The sequence below is a fragment of the Falco rusticolus genome, chromosome 4, assembly GCF_015220075.1.
Source record: "Falco rusticolus isolate bFalRus1 chromosome 4, bFalRus1.pri, whole genome shotgun sequence".
NCBI classification, from domain to species: domain Eukaryota; kingdom Metazoa; phylum Chordata; class Aves; order Falconiformes; family Falconidae; genus Falco; species Falco rusticolus.
Window position 1 is genome coordinate 48334787 of NC_051190.1, and position 18352 is coordinate 48353138.

Here is an 18352-nt window from a genome sequence, read left to right on the forward strand (position 1 = left end):
GGCCGGGGAGTGCGGGAAGCGGGCGGCGCTCGGTGCGGCCGGCCGGGCGCTGTGAGGGGCGGCTGCGGGAGCCTCTGAGCCCGCTGGGCTTGTTGGGGGAGACCGCGGTCCGCCGGCTGCGGGAGGGCCTGGCGGCGGGAGCAGGCCGCGGCGGGGAGTGCCCAGCGCGGGGCCCGTGTGGGGAGACAAGGCCGGTGTGCGGCCTTGCACCAGGGAGCAGTGCCGGCCCTTGTAGTGCCTCTTCAGGGTTTCTCTTTTGGGGCACCTCCAAAAGTGCAGTGAGGGATCCAGGATTAACGGGAATTAGCACCAGATGCTGCCCCAGGCCTGGCTCCTGAGCCGGGCACGGCTCGTCACGGCTGAGGGACCCCCTCAGCAGTGGAAAAAAAAACACTGGAGCTTTGCCTCATGACTGCTGAGGGGTTCCCTGATTTGGCGGAGGGTGATTGTCTCTTCTGCCTCTACGTAGCTGTCAGCTGGAGCAGGTGGAGCACTCTGCAGCAATGCAGGGCACTTGGTGTGGGGGTTTTGTGTGTTTGGGAGATTTTTTTAAGGAGTAAATGCAAGGCCCAGTCACTAGGTGCTGGGCCTAAACCGAGGGGGTGAGCCATGCCTGCATCGCTGCCTTGGGGCTGTTCCATGGGCAGAATTTTGTTGCAGCTGCTCTGGCAACAGGATTTTCTATGTTATCCTTTCGAAATGTTTTCAAGCTCAACCCAGCTGAGCTGTGGGAGGGCTTCGTCTTTCAACCAGTGGTGGCCCATGGGAAGAGCTGGTCTGTCCTCTTCTTCACAGGCTGTGTGCTCTCCTGCCTTCCCCCTGCCACGGACAGGGTGGGTGGTGGGGCTGTCAGGCAAGGCTACCTTGTCCCTGGGGACTGGGGTTGTCCTCAGATATGGGCTGCAGTCAATGCAAAATGGACTCCAGATCTGCAGTGCTGCCACATGTTCTTGATGGTTGGATTAATGAGGCTGTCCTAACGCAGTGAGCAAGGGCTGGTGCTTATGAGACTGACCGGTGTGTAAAGTCTGCCCTTGCGTTTGGTATGTGGGAGGAAGCTTACGCTGGAAACCAAACTGATGTGTCAAATGTGGGGTGTTTGGTATGTGACAGCATGCACTGGCCTCTGCTCCCTTCCCTGTAGCTGCTGTGTCTTCCCCATGTGTTTGGGGCACTCGTTACACCCCTCCGCGGATCCGCAGTCCCTGCATGCCAGGAACAGCCACCACCTCATCTGTGCACAGGCCTTAAGCAACAGACATCTTGTAGCGAGGGGGCTTGATGTCTCACGGGGTGATGCGTTGAGCTCTCCTTGATCAGGTTCCCTCTCCATCTTTGGCTCGCATCCCTTCCTCTGCAGTTACACTCAGTCACTTACACAGCCTTGTTTGGCTAGTGCTTGACCTGGGCTACCGAGAGGGCAAGAAATAGCTGTGAAGTCCAAATGAAGAAAGACTTGTACTCCGTCTTCCCTGTTCCCTGCTGTGCACTGAATCTGAGGGCTTGCCAGGACCTTCTAGCCAAATAATTACCTCTTTGTTTCCATAAGCCCAGGAAAGTGAAGGCTGGAATGTGATTCCAGCCCTGCATTGTAGTGCAGGTATCAACAAGAGGAAGTAGAAGGTGACTTGTGGTTTTTGCCTTTAGGGGCTGCTAGATGCTGGTGAAGAGCAGCCGTGCTTGTGACGTCGGGGAATTAAGGCAGCGTTGAGTTTGTTTACAGGCATGTAAGAGTTGTGTGTGCACATGGGACAGAGGTAAGATTGCACATGGGGCTTTAATTTTGGTGTTTTCCTGTTTTGTGTTGCCTTAGTGCAGTTGTCTCCAGATGCTCCATCAGAAATGTCTTTTGGGAGGAGCTGGGAGCTTGGTAGGGTGCTTTTGCTGTTGCCAAGGGTGGGCAGGTTACACGATCAAGCCAGGCTGCTGTGAGAAGAGCTTTTGGCTGATTGGGTATTAATTAGTTTTGGAGTGAAATATGAGGAATGCAAAATACTATTTTAAGCTTCAGCTTGGCTGAGGAAGGAAGGGAGGAAATGAGGCCCTGGAGATTAATGAAATGATTTCACTGATGTTTTTGTGGGGCAATAAGCCTGAAGTCAGAATGCTTTTGACTTGCTGCACTCAGCTGAGGTCACAGACTTTTGCATCTAATCCCTTCTCAGGGCAGTGGCTCAGCAATTTTACGAGGCTGAGCCTTGGACAAGCTTCCCAACAGACCCTGGGGAAAGGTCTGAGAGCACGGCATGAAGCCCCTGGGAGTGCCAGCTCTGCTGCAGCCTCTCGGGCACTGAATGGGAGCCAGCTGCAGTCTGTGTGTTGTGCATCAGCACAGCTGCTCCTGCCCAATGTGCTGAGGGCTTAGCCATGTGCAGCCGAGCAGCTCGATGTTCACCTGTGGTTGCTTGAGGACACATACAAAGGAAGGCAGGGGGAATCTCTGCTAGGTACAGAGAGGTGCTGCTCTTGTTGGCTGCTTTAGCTTTTTCACCCCTTGCTGTCGTCATGTCATACTGAGGCTGGAAGTGGGGCCAGGGGAGTGAGTAGCTGTGAAATGTGCATTGTGGCTGCCTGAGCTGGACGGCTTTTGTTGGGAGTATAGTGCTTTGATCGCCAGAGCTCTCATGTCAACATCCTTGAGCAGTGCTAAAGCAGCTTTGAAAAAAAACGATACCCAAGAACTCACTGGGAAAGGCCGCATCAGGAAAAAATGAAAGGTTGATTACAGGAAAGTGTGATTATATACAGGGAAAACTAAGTCAGAAAAAGTTCAGCTTCTTCAATGTCCAAGTTAAACAAGACACATGTATTAATGAAACTACCCCTTCCATGGGCTCCCACATAAGCTGGATGTGTCAAGCCCATGGTTCTGGCTACTACACCCAGGCGTTAGCTGAAAAATGAGGTTCTGTAGCAGCCCCAAGAGGTCGCCTCCACAGCTGCAGCGGGGTGAGAGCAGCAATAGAAACTTGGGCTGGTCGCATTTGTTTGCATGCCTTTTATAGCAATGCAGTAATGTTCTGACCACCTTTGCTGGCTGATTGTGTAGATGGGCAAAGGCCGCAGAAGGCAGGTGTGAGATTTGCTGCTGGTGTATGGGAGGGTAGCTAGAGCTGGAAGTGAACTCTCGGGTCCTATCCATCTTCTGGTCAAAGCAAAATCCATTCCTCCTGTCTATTGTCTCATCTTTTATCCGGTCTTGGTTTTAAAGCCCTGTGCAACAGAGCTTCCAGCCTTCTGCAAGGGAGACTATTCCCATTGCTCATAAATCTACTATCAGGAAGCTGTTTCCAAGATTAAACCTTAAATGTTTCCCCTCTCTAGTTTCATGTCCCAGCTCCCAATTCCCTCCTGCCGTAATCACCAGGTCTGAGTCTCCTCCCAGCAGCTGACCGTTTATGCATGCTGGGGTCTCCATACCCCACACCAAGACCCTGAAAGTCGCTTTGCCATGTCTGCCCCTAGAAGGTCTGTGGTGGGACACTTGGGAAATGGGGTGTGCTCCTCAAATGCTTATAAATGGCTGAGCCAGGCTTTGGGTGGGCAGTTGTGTAATGGCATTTAGAAAAATATCTCTTGCTGTCATTCCCTCTTGGCTAGTTTAAGAGCTGTTCAGAGAGCTGACTTAGCGTTTGGCCCATGGATGGAGTAGTTAAAGGTCATTATCTGGGCAAGGCCTCTGTGGTTTTGGGATAAGCTGTCAGTGTGCTGGAAGTGGACTGGAGTTGAGGGTCTGTTGTGGATGTTGTACCACCTATGGCAGGAATGATCGTTCCTGAAACTGCAATAATAAACCATGGTGGTGAGCCCTTGGAGCTGCAAAATCTACGTGGTGTGTGGGCAGGGATTTCTAACAGGGGAGGGAGGGAAATGTACAGGACGTCTGGGTTTGAGTGGGGGTGGTGGGAGCGAGGGAGCAGCGTGTGATCCTGTGTCTCTTGGCTGTGGTACTCAGCCCTGCATTAGTAAAGCTTGGAGAAGACCCCAGGTCTTTTCATCGGACCCTAAAATAAGACAAAGCCAAGGCACCCATCACAGCACAGGCTGATTTCTTGGCGCAGGCCACGCTGCATGACAGAAGAGGCAGGATGTGGCTTTCCCCAGCACCCCTGGGCACTGGAGTTGGGGAAGGCCCCAATTCTCCTGTTCTCACAGCTCTTGGGGCTTTTCACACCTACCTTTGATGTCCCTGGCAGCCTTCAATGCCCTTGACCCTGCTGTTCCCAGGGCCATTTTGGGGCAGCTCCTTGGGCTGGGAGGGGGAGAGGCTCCTGAGAGGGACCCTTTTCTTCTGACCTCCCCTGTCACCTGAGGCCACCCCATCACCTTTCCATGTAGGTTGGCTAATCCCCTGTGGCTCAGTCCTCTTTTGAAACTTCAGGGGAGTTGAAGATCTGGACAGCAAAGGTGCTTGCCTTCAGCCGGTCCCTTCTAATGCCCTGTACTACCAGATAAAATCTTTGGTACTTTTTTATTTTTACATGAAAAAGCAACACTGAGATTTCCTCCTGACATTTAACTCAGTCAGTAAGTGACAAACCAAATAAACATTCCTGTTTCACTGGGACAAAAGCTCCAAGATCCTGCTGTGACTAAAATATTTCATCATTTCCGAAGTGAAATGTTTCAGTTAGAAAAAATAAGAAAAGAAGAAGAACTAAAAATGACACGTTTCAATGTTTTTCTAATTATTTTCTCCATTTTGGCTGAAGCTATTAGTCAAATTTGGCCCCACTTAACAAATAGTTTTAGAACCTTCCAAAACTTCTATTTTGGTGACTTTTCCCGTCATTGATGAATAACAGTTTGATCTCTGTCCTGGTCGCCAGTGCAGCGCATGTTCCGATTCACCCCCAGGTGCTTTGCATTCTGTTTTCTGCTGGGACCTGCTTTGGCACCCCAGCCACCGTGACTCCCGCAGCTTCCTGGCTGCAGAGCCGCCTGCCTTCCCCCAGGCAGCCTGGGGCTGCCTCTACCCTTTCCCATGCTGGATGCATGTTGAAATGCACATGTGTGCATACTGGGTGTTCTCACGTGCTCAGGCCGTAAGACTCTTGCTCATCTATGTGTCTCTTACAGGTGGATGGAGCCTCGGTGCTACACAGTGATGGAGCAGGATCTTTTTTGCAAGACCAATCCCATGCTATCCTAGCAGTTGCAGCTTGTGTCATACCTGAGCTGATCCTCCATGCCAAGTTCCTCCCCATCGATGGCACAATGTATTTGCTGGATTCCAGGTGAGCAATGTTTTTCTCCCCAAAAAACTGGCTGCTATGAGTGTGTTGCCTCTGCAGCTCAGCAGCAGTCCTGGAAATGAGCTGGGGAGCTTGCAAGCTGAGGAATGGCGAGCAAGCTGGGATCTTCCCTGTTGCCTCTGTTTGTCCTCATGCCTGCTCTGCCTGCATGAGTCAGAGAGGAACAACATCTGCTGATTTTTAGGGTCACAGATGGTTTGGTTTAGCTTTAATCGTGATAGCAGGGCCTGCGACTGACACATGGCTGTTTTCAGTGGTGGGTGCTGAGGTTCAGAAACAAAAAGCTAAAGCATGTTCTTCTGTTAGTCAGTTTTGGACCTTACCTCGCCTCAACCATGATTCACCCCATGCAGTGACCCAGGGAACTGCCCTGCTCAAGGATGGATGTTGCTCCAGGAGAGGAGCAATGGTGGGGAGGTGGCAGAGCCTCGTCTCTCTCCTCACGCTTGTGCCCGAAGCCTCAGGAGGAGGGCTTTGCAGCGCTGTCTAAAATCACAGTCCTTTTTAGAGCTCCCTTATGTTGAATTTTGGAGCCAGTTGTTTCTTAGCATCTTTTGGTAAATTTTTGCTCAGTTTTCTTTGTGAGGCACCTGAATGAAGGAGGTTCTTTGAATCTCCTCTCTCCCATTCCCTTCTGCATATGAGTTGGTGGTTGACCCTTTAACAGTGGGACAAGCAGATACTACCAAAGATAAACAGGGTGGGTGACCCATGCAACTTCCTTCACTGCCCTCTTCAGCATCCAGCTAGGAATAGGGCTTTACAAGGAAAAAACCCTGCAATTTCATTTAGTTTTGGACAATAAAATCTCGGTGCTAGCTTTATCCAAAGTCTTTCTTAACATCTGATTTTTTGTACACTAGGGTAGAAGTATTTTTTTTCCCTTCCTCCTCCTGACTAAAAGGTAGAGAGGACTGATGCAATGTCATCTAAACTTGGAGCAGCCTATGCTGCAGTGGCTGATGAGGTTTTGCAAAATTAGAACCACCCCCAGTTTTCCCCTGCCTTCCGATATGATGGTGTGCCAGTTTTTTATCCTGTCTTTCTTCTGGAAGACTCACCATATGCCTTAAAAAACTGAGTATTGGAGGCGGTTGCCCTTGCCTGCCTTCAGTGTGAGATACCAGTGTATGCCAAGGACCTTGCCCAGCTGATGGGGAGTCCTCTTTATCTTAAGGGATTTGTAGCCAGGCGGTTTCATTTCTGTGCCCTGCATAGCTGTGCCACTCCAGGCTGCTCAGTGGTGCCTGGGGTATCGTGCTAGCACAGTGACTGCAGCGTTCCTGTGCTGGTCGCTGGCGTCCAGCTCAGCTGCAGAGCATGCACTTGGCCCGTATCACTGTAACTTAAAGGCTAGCTCAGCCTTTTCATGAAAGAGGCAGCTGTGCCTATAGTGTGGACATGGGCCCATGCAAATGAGTAGGAAAAGAGACAAGAGAACAAGCAATATTGTCCCCAGAAAATTGTAATTGTTTTTGAGATGGAAAGATGTCATTTCACTCTTCTTTCCTACAGCACAAGGGAGGGAGAGCGAACCAGCTTTGGTTTAGCAGTTCTAATAAATATCGTGTGTGAGCTTTAGGGTGCTTATACAGGACAAACCATCCTTTCTGGCTTTTTGCTGCACTCAAACAGCTGCTGGCAGCTCTGCTCATGCTCTTGGAGTGTGACAGAATAGCAGCACTGAGAGCAGCCATTAGCTTTGTCCAAGTAGACCTTGGCAATGCCTTGGGTGTGAAAAGTCCAGAAGAAAGCAAACGGGCTTTGGCTGGGGTCTTGGAGCCTGAACGTGAGATGTGCTACCAGAACTCGCTGTACTGGTAGGGAAGCGAAGAGACTGCAGTGTTTGCAATGAGCCTTGACACTCCCCTTCCTGAACTGGAAAACTTCCTTCCCATTTGTTTCTCCCCCACTATCCCCATGTCCCTTCGCAGCAGGGATTAATAGACTTGCTCTCTAGGCTGGCTTAATACTGACATGAGATTGCATCTCTGTGTATTGCTATGTGTGCACCTTCCCCCTGCTAACAACAGTTGAATCCCTTGGCTAATCTCAGCAGCGTTTGGCAGGGAGGAAATGTCTCAAAAGCATTGAATTCCTAAAAGTTTCATGGGGGTGCACAGTTCGGTTTAGTACCCAAATTTGTGCCCCCTCTAAGGGAGGTCTCGGGCAGTTGGCCAGCTGACAGGGTGGGAGCTCAGCAGCCAGTGGGCACATACAGCTCCGAAGCCAGCTGCAGTGTGCCCCAGTTCCTGCGTGGCAACGCGGGGAGCAGGTACAGGGTGATGGAGGGCATGGCAGGGAAGGGTACCGCTACCTGGGGGGAGCGTGTATGTTGGAAGGGTGTATGCATGTGTGAGATCTGGCATTACTGCAGCACAGGGGCTACAACAGGTACAGGAAGGAGCTGTGATTATCGATGTGTGAGGAGAGATACAGGAGCTATAGGACATCAATCCATAAGGGCTTCTCCTATTCCCAGTACAGCCCCTGCTCTCAGCAAAGCAGAAGACAGGTTCCGTATTAAAATGTGCAAACAGCTGTATGTTAGCACTAAGAATATAACCTTCCTTCAAATAAATCCCTGAAAGCCACCTGAGGTGAGTCAGGGATAGGTAGCCAGAGCCTGTTTGTGCTGGTGTTGTCCTACAAGGCAGGATTGCTAACACAAGCACTCAAGCAATGCATCTCTGTCCAGCTGTAAAACTCTTTTTTCCATAGAGTCATACAGTCTTAAGAACAGGTGAGGATTTTTCCAAAGCTTTAATTTAAGGAATGGGGTGTCCTTTCCTTGTTAAAGGTAGGATGGTGGTCCCCTATGTGCTATTGAAAAGTTTGATCAATTTCTCCCCACAAAAGCTCCCTGTTTCTCTCTCCTTTCTCCTGTGCCACGCAGTGTTGCACACCAGGCAGCGTTTAATGAACTTGGCTCTGGAGAGTCTGTCTCCCTGCAGCTGCTTTTTCTGCTGCATCTCTGCAAATCATCAATATTCATGTGCTTCATCGGCAGAGCCTCTAAAGGGCTCTGGAAATCTGGAGCGGGATCCAGTGCTGGAAAAGTCTTTCCTGTGTGGGGTCAGGGAGCAGCGGGCTGTGTATTTGCCACGAGAGGGGGTTATGAGCCTGCGAGAGCCCAGGAGTGCGTGCTGAGGGTGCTGTGGCTCAGTGCTGGGTACCCAGGCAGGTCCTGGCTGGAACGAGCATCACCCTGCAGCTGCGCTGAGCAGCGTTGTTGTGTGCTTCAGCTTACTGGGGCCACCCTGGTGTGCAGTCTTGCCATGGGGATGGGTTGCAGAAGGCGCCTTTATCTCACTCCGCAGGCTTTGCTGCAGCTTCATCCCATTTTCCCTGTGAAAGATGGGATGACAGTGGATTAAGTTGCGATAAGGCCCTGTAAGTGCTGATGGATGGTTAAGTGGGATGGTGTTTAACAGGGGCTGTGACACCTGCCACAAGGCAAACGGCAAGACAGAAGCACACTTGGCAGGGAGGAGCTCAGTCCTTGTTTGCCCGCAGGGCCTTGCTCCCAGATGACCTCGTGAGGGAGAGCTAAAGCAGGAAGGTGATTTTCCTGACTGCAGACAGGGTACGGACTGCTTCGCAAGCCTGCCTTCCCCTCTAGGCTGGTTAAAAGCATCACTTGAACGCATTTTCCCGTGAGCTGCTTCCACTGATGTGTACCGTTCTCTCCTTTGCAGTGATGCAACTATTTGTGTGATTGCAGGAAACGGCGAGTTACTGATCTGGCTGATCCTGGTTATTTTTTTCCCCTTTCCCAGGACAGGAATATTTCCTTCACAGGTGTTGCTTGAGTATAGTGTGTTCTGGGGTCTGAGCTAATCTGCCTGCAGCCAGCAGAACTGAAACTAAATTATCCTAGCATATTCTCATTTTGGTCTCATTGTGGGTGTCAGGACACTAATTTGATATTTGCCCTCCCTGCTCCCTGGCCTTTTGCTCAGAATTTGAAGCCTTGGGAACAGTAGAGGTTCTGGGTCTGTGGTGTCCAGCTGAGTACAGGCTGTGCAGTTGCAGCATTTGCAGTCCAGTTCTGTGAAGTATCCTTTATGGTCTGTCTGCTGCACAGAGATGACTAATAGTCCCCAGTCCCCATCCATCAAACATAATTAGGTCCATTTCCTAATGACCCTTTGGACTGCTCAAGTGGGAGCTGAGAGGAAGATGGAGCACCTTGTCAACGGGCATCACTTCCAGGAAAGAAAACTAACAGCCTCTTCAGCAATGCTGGGGCTGGCTCCAGGGTGGGTTGCAAGACCCCAGTTGCTGGACCAACAAACATCAGGAGCCCAAATATCTGCTTAAAAGGGAGAGAAGCCCCAGATGATAAAACCCTTAAGGTTCAGGATGAAATCAGGTACTTGCTGATATTTTGTGCTCTTCTGTGCCATGTGCAGTCCTGACCAGTGACCTGGATTCCTGCCTCTGCCTCCCATAAACTGGGGGATCCTGGAGAAGTCTTAACAGTGTTTTTCCCTGAAGTGGCTATGGTTTATTTTTAATGAGAAAGGATTTGATTTTTAGAAGTTATTGATTAAAATAGAATCAGAATCTGTTTCAGAGAGAGTGTTGGTTGGATGAGTGTGTTTGTTTATTTTATTAGTTTTTGTTGGTTTTTACATAGACGTATCCATTAGGCCACATGCCAAGGAAAATGTGGAGGGGAGGGATTAGGCTAACACAACTGTGTCTTCTGAAATGTTCATTAATCTCTATTTTATACAAGGAAATTTTTTTCCAAAGGTCACAATTAAAACATATTCCAGTTGACCTGGTAAGTTGTCCTCCACTCTCTGATTTAGTACCCTGACAAGAAAGATGTCCTGAATCTGAATCTGACTCTTCCTGTGATTTGACGGTTAAGTTGGTTTGTGTGTGTCTTTTTTTTTTTTTTTTTTACATCAGGGATACTGAAACATCTTGCAGGCTCACAATTGTGTTCCTTCAAGAGTGGACATGTGGTAGCTCAGTACTGGTAGGGTCTCCACACATTCTTCACGTGTGCTTCAGATCCTGTGTCTTTCGGCTGTCGTTCATCGCAGTCACCTCCTGGCCAAGGCTCGTACACTTATACATGTACCATGTTATCATTGAACAGGTCAGTAGGTCCATGCAGGCTCTGCAGAATAAAGCCTTTTTGAAATAAAGGCTCTGCTGAACTGCACGGAAGCCAAAGTGAATTGTTTTGCTGGTTTAGCTTGCTGAAATGGTTCGGCACAGGGTGTGATGACTGCGTGGGCCAGGGCGGCCGTCCAGCCAAGAGGGCAGGGCTGGGGCAGCCAGCAGTTGCACTGGTTTAGGCTTCCACATAACTGATGCTGTAGCTGCTTGGGTTTGAGCACCCTGCTTTGACCTACCTCTCTGCCCAGACAACAAATCAGTGTTGCATACAGCATAAGAACCAGAGTCATGGTCCTCCAGGTGTTGCTTTTTTCTCAGGACAAGTTATTAGTGAGCCTGACTTTCTTCTTTGGCTTTGCTGTCTTGGGACTCTGGCTGGCAAGCATAATCAACAAGGGCTGGGGTTTGTAATTCCTGGCACAGAAACAGCATTAATGGATTTGTTCAGTTCTCTTTTATCAGCCTTTCCAGCCTGCCTCTTATCTCATTACTTTGGGGAGGGCTGAGGTGGGATTAAAAGAACGTGAAGGCCTGATAAATGGAGATAGAAACCAAAGTGTAGAGGCAGATCAATACAGGTCCATCACGAAGACTTGCGGAGAGCTTGCGGGGCTGGCTGGGTGGACCCAGGCCCTGGGGGAATGAGGCTGCCATGGGATGGTGCCAGAGCTCAGGGACCCCAGAGGAATGTGTCACAGCAGTCATGAAACCTGTTGGGCTGGGTGAAAGTGGAGCATATGTGAAGGCATCTGGCACTTCGCTTTCTGCAAATCAGTCCTGTGCTTCTGTTTTCCTGACTCAGCAGTTTGCTGTAGCACTGATTAGCATCTTGGCTGAATGAAACTTTCCCAGGCTTCACAGTGCTGCAAAGAGTTGCTGGTGCCTCCTGCATCTAAAGAAGCCACTTAACATTATTTGTACTCTTCTCCCCCAAGAGGTGAATGTATTAGTCACTGCGTAGAGGGCTCAGGATGGAGCTGGGATCTGGAGGAGAGGCAAATTGGTATGGGAATAAGGATGCCAAGTTTGGAAACTTCTGAGCCATCTAACACACCTAAGGTTGCCAAGGGAGTGGAAAACGGGTCTTGTGGGAGCAGGTTTCTCTGTGCCTGGAGCAATACCATGAGTGACCTTTGTCCTGGATGCTGGGCAAGTTGGTGCCTCCTTATGCATCCTTCTTTTTTCTCATCCTCATAGGCTGAAGGGGAGTATGTACTTATGGTGAGGCTTCTAGGCAGCCTTGTTGTCTTCCTGGAGGCAAGGAGCAAGTCTCCCTGTTCAGCACAGAGCCACCCATCAGCACATGTTGTGGTTTTGGGAATTTTGCCTCAGCAGCCTGGTTCTAGTGTGACCGCTGACACAAAACTGGCTTGTACTCTACAAGCAGGAGAGGGCTGTAGGGTCCTTTCCCTGCAGGGCTGCCCTGTGTCTTGCTTTGCTTGGGTTCGTGAGGCTCCTAGCCTGTAGGAAGGTGGGGAGGGGTGAATTATGTCCTTCCTCTGTGCCCGCTAGGATTAGCGTGGCAAGGACTTTGTGGTGGATGTGGACACTGAGTACTTTCATGTGACAGTGCTGCGTTTCAGCTGAGCTTTGACACAAACCCAGCCAGGAGTCGATACCTAGCTTCTCAGAGTGGCTCCTGGGGCATAGCCCTTGGACCTGTCTTCCTTTAAACCAGTTCTTTCTGTTCTGCTTGGAAGCACTGAAAAGCATTCCGGGGCTCTGCTGGGGACCTCTTTTGACACCAGCTCTGCTGTCCTTCACTAATTTCTCCCCACACTTTCTCAGGTTTCCACGTCCCCTGTGTTTTCAGAAGAACCTGGGAAAAGCTTTCTCTTCACCTGGCATTGGTCGCAGATCTCTGCTCAGTTTCTTTCCTCCCTGCTGTCTTTCCCTTCCCCTGATTCCCGCCTTTAATTCGCCTTTGCTTATTTTGAATACAAAGCTCCTCCATCACAGTGTTTATAGTTTGCAAAGCCTTGGGCCCATTGCTTATTCTCCTTCTTATATCCCTACTTAACTGCCTTGGCTCCCTGTGCCCTTTCTCTGCTTCCGAAGTATCCACGATGAATCACAGTCCCTGTCCCCAGCTGTCTGCTGCATAGTTCCCATATCCCAGGAACCCTGTTCCCAGACATTGCAGCAGTTCAGTCAGAAAGCCCTCCTTTTTCTCATCCCTTAAAAATTGCTTTCTCTGGAGTCAGCAGCACGCGCCTTTGCCTCTCTCGCGGGCCTCTCAAGGCAGGAGCAGCCTTGAGCAAGATCTGTCACCCGCACGGTGCCCAGGCCGTACCCAGTGTGGGCTGGATGGGTGGTACAGGCATCCCCTCCCTCCACTGGTGCTCAGAGCATCCCCACCTGCTTTGGAAGCTGCCGAGTTGATGCTGGCTGGCACTGGGCTTATCTCCCTAGCACCAAGTAAATGCCATCAGCCTGGTTGGTATCCACTTTTCCATATCAGCTTTTGTCATGGTTTCCCTTCGTCTTTTCCCAAAATAGGCTGGTCTGCTCTAAAGCACAAACGCCCTGGTTCCCATCTTTGCAAGGGTGTGGTGAGGAACGAGTGCTGGCCGCATCCCAGCTCTGTTCCCCTCCAAGCGCTCCTGGACCAGGATTATATTTTTATTTTTATTTTTTTTAGTGAACTGAATCTTCAGGCCATGTTTTGTGTCCAAACAAACCAAGCAAAGCTGATGTTCTTGCACCAGTGGGGACTGAAGCAATTGGAGAGCGAGTGTACAGTGAGCAGAAGACAAGTGGGATGAGGATGTGGGATGCTTTGGTCTGAGACTGAGTCAGCGAGTCAGAGCCTGGTGCTGGGGAAACAAACCCACGTCCTCTAGTCGGGGCTTGCAGAGGGGAGGGAAGGAGCCACGCAGCTAGCCCAGCGGAGCTGTACCAGCCCAGGGCTGGCGCTGTAAGGAGCCAGGGGCGCAGCATGTGCCAGGCCTGTGCTGCAGAGCAGGAGGGAGGCCAGCCAAAGGGCAGGGAGCGTGGAGCGTGTAAATGGTGAGGCAGGGGCCAGGGTGGGGAGCTGATGGGGTGGCTCGCTGCAGCAAAGCCCTCCTTGGTCATGGTGCTGTGGTGGGACCCAAGCAGGTCCAGGTGGGTGAGAACAGCTCTGCTCTTGCCCTGGATGGCATCTGGATGAGAGCATCTGTGCAACAAGGTGGAGTGTGGGCAGAGTGAGCTCAGGCCCATTTGCTTCTCTCCAGAGAAGTACACCCAGAGTTGAAATTTCCTGACTGCTGCACTTTTCCTGCCTGTGACTTAGTCCTCCTCCCTCTCCCCAGGCAAAAGCTTCTGAACTGAAATAATTCTGCAGATGGAGACCAGGACTCCGCGTCACTTCAAGTCCTTCCCGTCGGGCCAGGGTCACTCCAGTGGGAACATGGGACTCGAAGCAGCCTGCAGTGCAGGTGAAAGCCACAAAGCCAGCGGTGCATGGCCGCTCACCAGCTCTGGATGCTTGTTCCCACGCACATCAGAGGCCGCTGCTGCTGCTGCCTTTGCTCGCCTCCCATCGATGGGGACAGCTTGCTCCCCTGTCCTGTCCTCCAGAGACTCAAGGTCCAGCTCATCCCATGCCTGTGCACAAGGAGTGGGGACAGCGGCCGGCAGGAAAAGCGAGCCAGGCCAGCTCAAAATAGACTGCTTGTCGGAGTTTTCCATGAGACCTTTGAGACTCCTTATCTCCCCGCTGCTGTTCTGGCACAGGACGAGTTGCAGATGGAGCAGCCTCTATGAGCAACATTACCTCGGTCACCCCAAAGCTTCCTGCCACCCGGACGGGACGTGAGGCCGTTGTCCTGTGGGATAACGGCTGCTGCAGGGGGCACCGCAGCCTCTGGTTTAGCAGGACTAATTGGGTGGAAGTAAAACCTGCCTAGTGTCATGGGGGTGGGGGATATTGAGAAGCCTAGCTTTGGTGACAGCAGCTTTAGCAGAGTTTGGGCATGCAGGCGTGGTAAGCTGTTAAAAAGATGCCAGTAGCCAGAGGGTGGTCTTGTACCTCTCCTGCTGTAATAGCTGCCTTGCTTTCAGCAATGCAAAAGGCAGCAGGGGCAGCTCAAGCCACCCTAAGGTCTGTGATCCTTCTTCTCTGTACAAGTAAGTATATTCCCACCAGGAAGCAGGCAGAGCTGCTGCTTTGCTTGATGGGAGGTTGGTCCTGCTTGCCAGGCTCCTGGCATGAGCCATGGGTTTGTGGGTCTGTGCTCAGGTGTCACCAAGCTGTAGGCTTGTTTGTAGCCCTGGGGAAGTTTTGGCAGTGTGACCTAGTGCTTTCCACAAGTGCTTTCCTGACCCTGTAAGGATTTTCTTGTGGCCTTAATGAGACATCTGGGGGCAATTAGTTTTCTGTTTTATGACATGCCTGGCTTTTCTCATTGAATGTGGCATGGTGGGGCTGTGCTGGTTCTCCAGCCACATCTGGGAAGGAAGGAGGGAAGGCAGGAGGAGCAGAGTCAAGCTTTGCATCCATCCTTCTCCTTCCCAGTGCTTTTGCTGCTGTGTCTTGTGTGCCTGTACAGAGTCCAGGTCCAGGTGTAATCCCACGTGAGCTCAGATGCTCAGCTATAGAAGGTAAGGCCTGTTGTGACCTGTTGCTCTCATGCAAGTCCAGAGATTAAGGTTGAGCCTGCTTCCCACCCGCAGTATCCTGAAGTTTCTTAGAGTAAGAGATTACAGAGAGGATTAGATATAAACCTTTGCTGCTGCAGTAAATCGTTTTTCACTGTTGCCAACTATGCAGAGGGGAGAGACTGTAGACTGGTATTTCCCATTGCATTATTGCTGACCCCAGTTATTTCAAAGTGATAAACCACTACCTGTCCCTGATCTGTCATAAACTACTATGCTGTATTGAAACCCAGGCAGGTTAAAGAGGAAATAATGAGCATCCTTTTTCATTGCTTTTTAGTTCTAGGGCTTTTGTGGTGATGTTTCTGAGGTTTTTCTTGATGACCCCAAGAGTGCATAAGCTTCACCTAGAAGTGTGTGATCACTTCAGGACCTGAGGCTTTGAGATTGACACTAAAACTCATGAGACCTACAGCACGCTTCTAAAGGCTTCAGTCACCTGCAGGGACCGGCTAAAGAGGACCCTCCATCATGGGGCTTAAATGATTACTTTGGACAGAGTTGCAATCATTTTTGTTTTACAGAGAGGGAGCCACAGAAGAGTGATGTACTTACTGCTAGAAGCAACGATTTCTGGGGCTCTGCATGATGTTTAGCCATAAGGTCTCCCTACCCTGACCAGTACCTATGCTGGAGAGGATGCTGACAGTCTCTGATGCAGGCTTTGCAGCAGAGATGAGCCCATACTTGGTGCTAGGAAGAAGCAAAAAAAGAAGCTGATGCTGGGCAGCTACTTACTTGTGATTCCTGAGGATGAGGTTCATTTTAGACAAGTTCTGAAGATCCATCCCTCTAATAGACCAATACATGTGCAGACCTGCAGAAAACGCTCTTAAGAAATCTATTAGAAATCCTGCATGGAGGAAAAGGCCATTGAGCTGCTGCACTGGGAATGACAGGGCTTTTTTGTCTTTTATTTTCCCCTTGCAGTTCACTTAATCAGCTAATGGTTTTTGCTGACAGATATTTATCAGCCTGAACATGCTTTCCCTGGTCTTGGAAAAATAGAAATCTTTACTCCTGGCTCCAATAAAAAAATCACCTCAGTATCCCTGAACGAGCAAGTCTGGATATCAATCCTTCTCTTGGCATCTTAGCTCTGGGAGTCGTTAAGAAGAGAATGGCAAAAGCAGAAAGCAAAGCCACCCAAGGTTAGAAACAGCCCTGACTATTATTATTAATTTTTTTTTAGCCAGAAATTTCATATGTTTAATGAGCTGAGGGGCATAGCGTGCTAGCAGCTATCCCCAGGGCTGGAAGCAAAGCTGCCCCAGCACAGCTCACTGCAACGTGTGAAACAGCCCCATGCTGGTGTGGGAGGGTATTTGTGGCACTGGTACTGCCATGCCCCACGAGCTGTTACCAGGACCTGGCTCCAGCATCCCTAGCTCTGTTGCCCATCAGAAGTCATTTCACTGAAAAAAAGGCAGCTCAGTACCCTGTTAGTGGTTGATTGCTTTTGCTCCGTGCATGTCCCTCCCTGTCTGCAGAGCTAATCCTCCTCTCCTTTACACCCTGTTTGCCATCCTGCATTGATTTACTCCTTTCTTACACCAGTTTAGGGTGTTGAAATCTGCTTTTCAGCCCTGTCTGCAGCAAGTGAAACTCCACGGAGGCACCTCTGTTTGGATTAACCAAGTCTGGCCTTACAAAAATATCTCTTAAGCACAGCTCAGAAAAGCAAAACATCCAAGATAAGTTAGATTGTGATGTTAGATTTATTATCAAGGAAACAAGCCGTAACTTCTGAGATGCTGCTTGCCATCATAAATGCAGTTAGACATTCTTTCCAGTGCTAATGAGAATGAAGATTGATGTCCTTGCCTGTCCTCTCTGGTGGTGCCAGCAAACACTGGGGTCTTCCCTTTTTTTCTTCTCAAAGCACTTCATGGTTCTGAAAATTACTGAAGTGAAATTTTACAATGTGTGCCTGCTGGTTTGTGACTTCAGTACATCTAGGAAGCCCAAACAGGTTTGTAAAAGCTCTCTTGCTCTCTGTATATACGAATGTATATATAAACATATATCTGTGTATAGACTAAAAGGAAACCGGCTCCTACTTTGTTGCTCAGGGCTGGGATCTGCACATTCTCTTTTGAGTATTTCATGCCAGATATTAGCTGTGACTTATATTTTGAATAAAAAAATTTAATTAAATTGGCGTTTTTGAGCTGCTGGGGGGCTTTGGCCACTATCTTGCTCAGGAAATAAAATGACCTAATTTGTGAGAGTTGCAGGGTGAAGGAAACCAGCTTCTGTCCCTGTTGGATAGTGACAAATATGTGGAAGAAGGCAGTATTCCTGGGGGAGAGGGGGGCTCAGCCGGTTTAACCAGGGGTCAGAGGGATGCCCAGGACCAGGTACTAACCAGCACAAGGCTTTGCAGACATCTCCAACACACTGTGGGACTTTGACCTTGGTCTGGTTGTTCAGTTTATGGGAGAAAAACCATCTCGTTCACGGCCCCAGAGCAGCAGTAGAACCTTTAGCATGGCTAACGTAATCCAAACCGTAATGGAGCCAACATTGCTGTGCTTTCAGTCAGCTCAGAGGCATTTGCCAGGGTGCTGGGCTGAGTCCGGCCATCGCGGAGTCTTGTGAGCTATGCAGTGCTTGCCAACCCTCTGCCTGTTTGCAGACCTGTCTGCTTCCCTTTGTGTGTTCTCATTGCCCGTTGCCTAAAACGTAACACACTTCATTTGTTTCTGTCCAGGCACAGGATTTCAGGATGTGAGAAGATTCAAGGAAAGATTTATCCCCACTAATTGGAAGTGGGAGAAAGTTTTCCAGTCTCAGATTTCCTCACTACCATCAGAGCCTGGCCGAGAGGTACATCACCATCACCATGCTGTTTAAAATAATCTCTTGTGCTGTGCATAAACGAGAGGAACATTGAACTCGGGTGACAGCCCCATGACCCTGGTCTCAGAACAGGTAGGAATGACTGGAATCAATAAGGATCTCCATGGAGATTGTTAGTTCTTCAGTAACACTCGGGTCATCACTGAAGTGTTTGCTGTTAAGGATGGGCAATTCTAGCTGGACAGATAGCAATAAGACAGACATTTCTGTCCTAGCAATGAAACTGAGTCCTCAGTGCGGGGTAAATGGAGAATTTCCTACAGAACTGACCTCTGGCAATTTTCACCTGCTGAGGAGCTCTGCTGTTGTCCTCGGAGATGATAAAAATGATGCAGATGCTTCCAGTCCTGCTCTGCAGTGACTGCAGCCTGACTGTAAATAAAACAGTCCCAGCAGCGCTTCCACTTACCCAGCATTTCTCGCTCATGGATCCCTGTGCATTTTGCACTGGCTTG

The 18352-nt window shown here is 49.9% G+C and overlaps 1 long non-coding RNA gene across 2 annotated transcripts; it reads left to right on the forward strand.

Moving 5' to 3' along the window:
- The first annotated feature begins 8 nt into the window (after positions 1 to 8).
- On the forward strand, positions 9 to 17963 carry LOC119146019. Of its 2 annotated transcripts, XR_005103604.1 has the most exons (4): positions 9 to 1757; positions 5080 to 5237; positions 13688 to 17007; positions 17749 to 17963. It is a non-coding gene; the product is annotated as an uncharacterized LOC119146019 (long non-coding RNA). The 2 variants fall into 2 exon arrangements; XR_005103603.1 differs by lacking the exon at positions 17749 to 17963 and having other exon boundaries at positions 13688 to 17135.
- The last annotated feature ends 389 nt before the right edge of the window (positions 17964 to 18352 follow it).